Here is a 7,518-nt window from a genome sequence, read left to right as displayed (position 1 = left end):
TATGTTAGTTTAGAGATAAGAAGTAGAGAAGCTGGCTTGAGAAGGAATTGGAGTTTCAAACAGAGCTGAGACTGAGTGCCAGTTTCAAATCTAACAGTTTTTCTTTGGCAGTTTGGAGAGTCACACTCTCTTGGAAGGAGTTGAGAGTCAGACTATCTGGGGCTTGAAGGAAGTGACTTCTTTTCTCTCTCTCTCTCTCTCTCACTGTCTGAGGTAGAAGGAAAGGAGGGAAAGACCTAAAGGAGCTAAGTGTTTTCCTTTTCCAACTTAGGAAACACTAGTGAATATCTATTACTGTTTTCATAAATTGTTTTATATCTGAGAAGATCAAAGCCTTTGGTTTGGACTCTGAGTCTGCTAAGGTTCAGAGTCCTAACTTGGTTCTTGCTGAGACTCATCCAGCAAACCTTTGTTAATTTTATAATTTGGAGACAAAGTTAAGAATTATAAGAATAAGAGTGTTAGTTTATTGTAGAATAGGGAAACTTTGGGTTAGTCAGATTAGAAAGGATCAGTAGAGCCTGTGGAAACAGAAGTGGTTCCTTGCAGAACCAGGGAGGTTTTTCTGGGTGGAGTTAGAATCCCTTAAGAGTTAGAAATCCTTTTTTATCCTTATATTTTCAATAAATAGTTTATTTTTTATAACAAGAGTCTCTTTAGACTGGCCCTGAAGAGAAGTTCACTTATGAGCTTCACTTCACTGATATAAGCTGAAGATACTTTGTAAGCAAGGCAAGCAAAGTATGTAATCAGTTTATAAATCAATAATCAATCCATTGTTATATTATTTTTATAGGGAAAACTAGCTTATTATATTTAGCAAAGTAAGAGAAATATACCAGATATTATGGTCCTTTGGACTCAGATACAAAGATTATTTAGCTTTGAATCCACACATTTCAAATTCAAATGCAGTAGCAGTATAAAGTATACAACTAAACTGCCTTGAGTTTAGGCTGATTAAGGGTAAAGGTGTGATAGGACCTTTAGAGATTATACATGAGCTGACATAATTTAACTTCCTTTTCTGTATGGTCTACTAAATAATCACAGTGCTGATTTGACTTTTGGAGAGAATTTGTTGTGTGTGTTAGATTTGATTTTGCACTTAAAAAAAAAATCTTTACCTTCTGCTTTAGAACTAGCAGAATGGTAAGGGGTTAGACAACTGGGGTCAAGTGACTTGCCCAGAGTCACACAGCTAGGAAGTGTCAGAGGTCACCTTTGAACCCAGGTCCTCCCATCGCTGGGCCTGTTTCCCAATCCACTTAGTCATCTAGTTGCCTCTGAAATTTATTTTCAATAGAAGAAATAGTTTTATTTTTGTGGGAGTCATATTGAAAAGTATCCAATAATCTGGGTCACTGCTTCTTGCTTTCCCTATCTGTGGGGGAAGAAGTGGGACACACACCCAACTTAATTTGTAAAACTGCCTTAAGGAAGGTTTTCCTTTTGATTTTGGAGAATGTTATCTGCACTTTAAAGAGCTGAAAAGAAAAGCCAAAGCAGAAGTGCTTACTTTGTGTAATTATGAAGAAAGTCTTATTACTTATAAACACATAGCACAACTGAAAATACTGAGGTCAAGGGTTTGAATAGAAATATTCACTTGTCATTTCCATGGGACAATGACGGAAAAAGAAAACTCAGTTTTCATAGGAGAATATAATAGAAGGCATTACTTTTAGAAAGCTTGATTGTAAAAAACAAACAAACAAAAACCTAACAAAATTCTTCCTTCTTTTACTATTTATTTTCATGTTCTTTAACTATGGAGTCAAATAGCAACAACAGCCATTAAACTGTCCATATGAAACCTCACAAGTCACATGTCGAGTTAGAAAAAGTTTATACATTTTTTTAAGTTTAAAATTTTTCTACCCAGATTACCTCGGTACAATTTTCTTTTATGTTTCTCCTATTATATGCAAAAATAATTTTTAGCATTGATTTTTTTAAATTTTGAGTTCTAAATCTGATCCTCCCTCCTTTCCTTCCCTCCCCTCTCCCTCAGACATCAAGCAACCTGATACAGATTTTACATTACATTTTTTTTTTTAGTAATACATCAAGAAATTAAAATTAGGCACTACATTGTAATGTGGTTTAGGTTGCATTTGGGAAGTGTTGTGGGTCCAAATATCAGTACAGTACTTATCATTTCTGCTCCACAACATGACTGTAATCATTTAGTGTTAGCCTCTTTGGTTAAAACATTAATTGCTGATAAAAGCTAGGATGAAACTAGAGTTTCTGGCTTTCTAAATCAGCCTATATGGCACACTCTTTAGGGTTATCAACACTGCAAAGTAGCCTAAAAGTTCACTGAGAAAGATGCCCCTGATCCAGAGACCTATATTAATTTTTTTCTCAAATAATTATCTATTTTCCCTCTTTCCCACCTTTCATCCCTGACTCCCCCAACTTAGAAAACAAGAAAAGCCAAAACAAATTCTCGAATCGTCCAGGTCCAACATAATTGTTTCTGTCTGGGCTGAGTCCATGACTCTGTCAGGTGAGTAGCACCAAGCTCTCCAATGTAAGTGGGTGCCACAAGTCCACAAATTACGTTACCAAAACATAAACTGAGCGCTTGTGAAATATTTCCACCTGCCCTGCAATCCCTCCTCAGTTCAATCTAATGTGAATTTGTGCTAAGGCAACGACGTTACAAAGCAAAAATGACTTTCTCTTTTTAACTTTAGGCATTATTTTGCCATTATTCTCCCCTAAATGTCGAAGTCGGCCTCAATTTATCTGGAATTATTTCCTCAGTAGAACTAGTATTTTCTTACTGGTAAAACCCCCAGTTTTTAGAACACACTTAAAGCAGGGCCTGCCTGTGGGCGCACTTTATAAGGGATAAAGCTTCGTTCTCCAGATCGCAGTTAGAAGATGGATCACTTAGATCTGAGAGCTTGGGATGCTCTGGTCATCCCTGACTTCCTAAGACAGACGGGCTCGGAGGAGGCGGCTTGAGGTCGCCCAGCTTCCCAGCACCGCCTGGGCTCGTGTCTGCAGGGAGCAGGTGGGTGAGTCAGTGCAGGGCCAGGCCGGGTAGCAGGTTTACTCAGACAGCCTGCATGACCGCCTCGGCATTTACAGTATTTCCATTTCTGCCCGCTGCGGGAAACCTTCCCTTCGGGACACGGGCCCTGAGCTCTGCCCTTGACACACGCCGTGACCTTGGGCTAAGCCTTCCCGAAAGGAGAACGGGTCCCGCCTTCATCCACGTACGCCCTGTGGGTAGAAGGCTGCAATAGTGCCTGATACAGATACAGATAGTCAAAGCAGTCCCGGAATCCGGGGACTTGCGGACATCTGGTACTCAACAGCCAGTTTCTCTAATCCAGGAGCTGGCGAGAAACAGGGCAACCAGGTAGTGTTGTCGGTGAGAGCGTCAGAAAGAGCGTCAGGAGGGGGGAGAGCGTGTGGTGGGCAGAAGCGTGCGAGGGAGCGTCGAGAGGGGGGAGAACGTGAGGGGGAGCGTCGGGGGCGTGTAGGGGATCGTCTGGGGGGGGGAGAGCGTGTGAGGGAGCGTGGAATAGGGGAGGTCACCGAAGTGGGGGAGATAAGAATGGGGGAGGGTCAGGAGAGAAGGACGTATAATGAACGCGTATCCCACGGCCTCGCCGCCTTTAGCTTTTTCCCTTTCAGGTGGAAGGGAAAGGGAAGGAAGGTGGGGCGTGGGAGGTGCTTTGTGAAGCCACGCGGCCGCCTAGGGGGCGTGACCACGGCGTCCTTTCCTTTCTCTTCCCTTTCCCTCCTTTCTCCGCCCCCTCCGCCCCCGCAGGAGGAAAGGTGGGAGGGAGGGCGAGAAAAAGGAGGAAAAAAAAAAGGAATAAACGAATCGAACTATGTCTCCGGTCGCGTGACTGGCTGTTGCAAAGGAAACGGCTCTCTAGCGCTGCCAGGGACTTTCTGCCTGGCCGCAGGGTCCCTCACGGTCAGCTGGAACCCTCAGGTCTGGGGACTGCGCCCCGCGAGTCGAGGCGCTTGCAGCGCAGGCGCAATAACCACAGTGGCGGCGGCGGCGACGGCCAGTCCCTGGCCCAGCCTAGGGTTCCCAGGCCGCGAAGCCGGCAGCTTTATGTCTCCGACAGAGACCGAGTCAGTGCTGCGTTGAAAACCTCTGGAGGTGGAGGGTGAGTGCCGCCGGCGGCCCGGGGCTTCCGGGGAACCCCGAAGGCCCGGTGCCGGTCTCTGCTCCCAAGGTGAAAAGGAAGCCACCCAAGCGGAAGCAGCGTCTAGGGCTCGTCCTCCCTCCTTGGGGGAGGGGGAGTTATCGCGGGGAGACCCTGTGGCCGGCTGGGTATGCGAAGTCGTGTTTGCTTTGGGGGGATCGTAGGGCTTCGGTGCTCGGGCTTCCCCAGATCCCCGCAGCGAGGGATTGAGGATGGGAGGGGGAGAGGTGGAGAAACTGATTTGCGAGAAGGCGGCCTCGCCCTGGCTTGGTGGCGGCCGGGTGGGGTTGAAGTTTCTGTGTCTGCGCGCGTGTTTTGAGAAGGGAGCTTTGGGGAGGAAGTGAAAGGTGTTGCAGGTGAGTACAAGGCAGGCCTTCTTCCTGGATCTTTCCAGAGCTTCAGTGTTAAGGGAGTACCTTGGTGCTCTCCCACCCCGGGCATTTAAAAAAGCGAATACAAGTTGAAATAAATGCTACAATTTCTCATTGGAAACTACGAACTTTTTTGGAAGGTTAGATAGGTCAGGTCTTTTGCTCTCAAGCAGCCCCGCCCCCCTTCAGACCATTCTTTCCCATAAATGCTGGGTAACTTATTTCCATCTTTTAAAAAAAATCTTATTTATGCTTCATAGTGAAATTGGAAGGAGTTCATCAGGCAGAGTGGTGTTGGAGAAAAGGCTCTGAACTCATACTTGGTTAGCTTAATTTTATTCTGCTGTAAAATGAGTTGCCGACTTAATAGCTTCCATAGTGAAGTAATGGGGTTTAGTCCCTGAGGGTTACAGGTTACTCTACCTCCTTAGGCCTCAGCTTTCTCATCTGTAAAATGTGATGGTCTCCAAAATCTTTTCCAGCTGCAAATCTCTGATAGGATTGGTACTTTATAAATGTCAACTGTTATTAGCAGTGGTTATTTATGCAAATACGAGGGAAAGTTTTTAGAAAGTTGGTGTCTGTTGGCATGACTTTCACTCTCACTTTTGTTCTAAAAAGAAAACTGTCTGATCTGGTTGGGAGATTAATTGATTTGCTTAATTTTGTCACATGTTCTAAATTATCTTTTCCTCCTAACCTGCCTGTCCTAGGAGTTGGACTTCCTTTCTCTCTTTAGAAGATGTAGGAATATGTTAATGGTTGGGAGGAGGGAGAGTATTATGACTAGGGCTTCTTTGATTGTGTTCCTGTGTGTTAAGCAAAATAGACTTCTAGCTCCTTGAGATCAGGAACTTTTGTTTTTTTCTTTTAATTTTCTTTGCCTAGCCTCAAAGCACTTTTTTTAGTCGTTTTGAATAACATCTTACTCTGTGACTCTATTTGGGGTTTTCTTGGCAAAGATAGTGGAATGGTTTGTCATTTCCTTTTCCAGCTCATTTTTTAGATGAGGAACTGAGGCAGTTAAGGGTGAATTGGCTTGTCCAGCATCACACAGCTAGTTAAGTGTCCAAGATTGGATTTGAATTCAGGTCTTTCTGACTCCAGGCCCACCAATCTATCTACTCAGGAGCTTCTTAGCATGGTTCCTGGCTCTGGCACTCACTTGTTGACTGAAATACACCTAGTGTATGTAATGTAAGAAAAGAAAAAAGCACTTCTGAGCTAGTTTATGGAAAAGAGATATGTTTATAGTATGAGAAACAATAGGGCTTTTTCTGTGACCTGTTTCTAGAAGTTAAAAAATGGAAATGATGTTTGACACTTTAAAATCAAAAGTGTATTTACTATTTGAATTATATTACTCAGTTGTCCCTCATACTTGAAGACTCTACTATTCATCTATTTGACCTCCCCTCCCCAGCTTTGACTGATTGGAGAAAATCCCGATATACTTTTTCATTAATCTTTTTGCCCAAGGTCATAAATTTGCAAAACAGCTGACTTGGATTAGGGGTGCTGTCTGTTGTATCATAGAATTGATCTTTGATGACTGGCTCATAAAGCAAATGAACCTAGATTTTAATACATGCTCAAACAGTTTAGAGTTCTGGATAATATAAAAACAGTGCTGGTAGAGATGTGGGAAGCAGTTGTGTGTTGGAGTCATTTATTTCTGTTTAATATGTAAAGCACTCTATGTATTGCAAACGAGCTTTTTTAACAGTGGAGTGGGAGTGGAAGCTGTTCTTGAAACTTAAATGTCTTAAATTTTAGAGAACTGCAGTATAAACTGAAGATTATTAATCCATAGATTTTTTAGATGAGAGAACTTTTAAGGAAAGACATGTAATAAGTATTTGGAATAAATAAAAAGTAAAAATAAGGGATTTTGCATGTCATCTTTGACCTCTATATAGCTACCATTTAAGACCAAAACAGCACATTTATATTGGGTTTTCCTTCTGCCAAGATAAATATTGGTTTTCCATGTACTGTACTACCATTGTGTCTTAAGTGTATGCTTAAAAAAAAAAGCTGCTGAGTCAGAGGCAAGTTGTCTCAGTTGGCTTTTCTAATCTGTATAATGGAATTGCTGCTTGTCTGGAATGGTTCAGTTTTGTGTATTCTACTTTCCTAAGTTTTTCTTTCTTTTAAAAAATTTTTATTTTAAAATATTTTCCCATGTTTACATGATTCATTTTCTTTCCCTCTCCTTTTCCTCCCCCCTCCCAAAGCCAAAAAGCAATTCCACTGGGTTGTATAAATGTTATCACTTGATACCTATTTCCATATTATTCATTTTTATTATAGAGTGATTTTTAAAAGAGTAAACCCCAAATCACATACCCATATATACATGTGCTAAGTGATGTCCTATGTTCTTCTTTTGCATTTCTACACCGGTAGTTCTTTCTCTCAATGTGGTTAGCATTCTTTCCCATAAGTCCTTCAGGAGTGTCCTGGCTTATTGCATTACTACTAGTAGTGTTTTACTTTCTGTGTACAATGTTCTCTTGGTTCTGCTCATTTCACTCTGCATCAGTTCATTGAAGTTCTCCCAGTTCATATAGAAATCCTTCAGATCATCCAGATCATCATTCCTTAGAGCACAATAGTATTCCATCACCATTATATACCACAATTTGTTCAGCCATTCCCCAACTGAAGGGCATCCCCTCTTTTTCCAGTTTTTTGCCACCACAAAGAGTGCAGCTATGAATATTTTTGTGCAAGTAGTTTTCCTTATTATCTCTTATTTTACTTTCCTAAGTTTTTCTGTATTTGCAGTAGTGCAACTGTTTATGAAGGGCACATAAACCATATCTTTCTTCTTTTTTAATTTTATTTGGTTAATTTCAAACATTCCTTGGTTACAAAAATGATATTCTATTCCTCTCTCCCTTCCCCCTGCCCTTCCCGTTGCTGATGTGCAATTCCACTGGTATTACATGTATCCTTGA

At 41.9% G+C, this 7,518-nt stretch overlaps 1 protein-coding gene across 6 annotated transcripts in view; it reads left to right on the top strand.

Moving 5' to 3' along the window:
• The first annotated feature begins 1,956 nt into the window (after positions 1 to 1,956).
• Positions 1,957 to 7,518, top strand: part of DENND4C (DENN domain containing 4C) — a 124,816-nt gene continuing 119,254 nt past the window's right edge. For 2 of the 6 annotated variants that reach the window (XM_056804463.1, XM_056804458.1), the window contains exon 1: positions 4,007 to 4,145. The gene's annotated coding sequence lies outside the window, so the exon portion shown is untranslated. Of the gene's footprint in view, positions 3,380 to 4,006; positions 4,541 to 7,518 lie in introns of those variants that run through there. The other 4 variants (XM_056804462.1, XM_056804460.1, XM_056804461.1 and 1 more) reach the window with 4 other exon arrangements.

The sequence above is a fragment of the Monodelphis domestica genome, chromosome 7 (genome assembly GCF_027887165.1).
Source record: "Monodelphis domestica isolate mMonDom1 chromosome 7, mMonDom1.pri, whole genome shotgun sequence".
NCBI classification, from domain to species: Eukaryota; Metazoa; Chordata; class Mammalia; order Didelphimorphia; family Didelphidae; genus Monodelphis; species Monodelphis domestica.
Note: the sequence above shows the minus strand (reverse complement) of the source record. Positions and strands in the feature narration are given on the sequence as shown.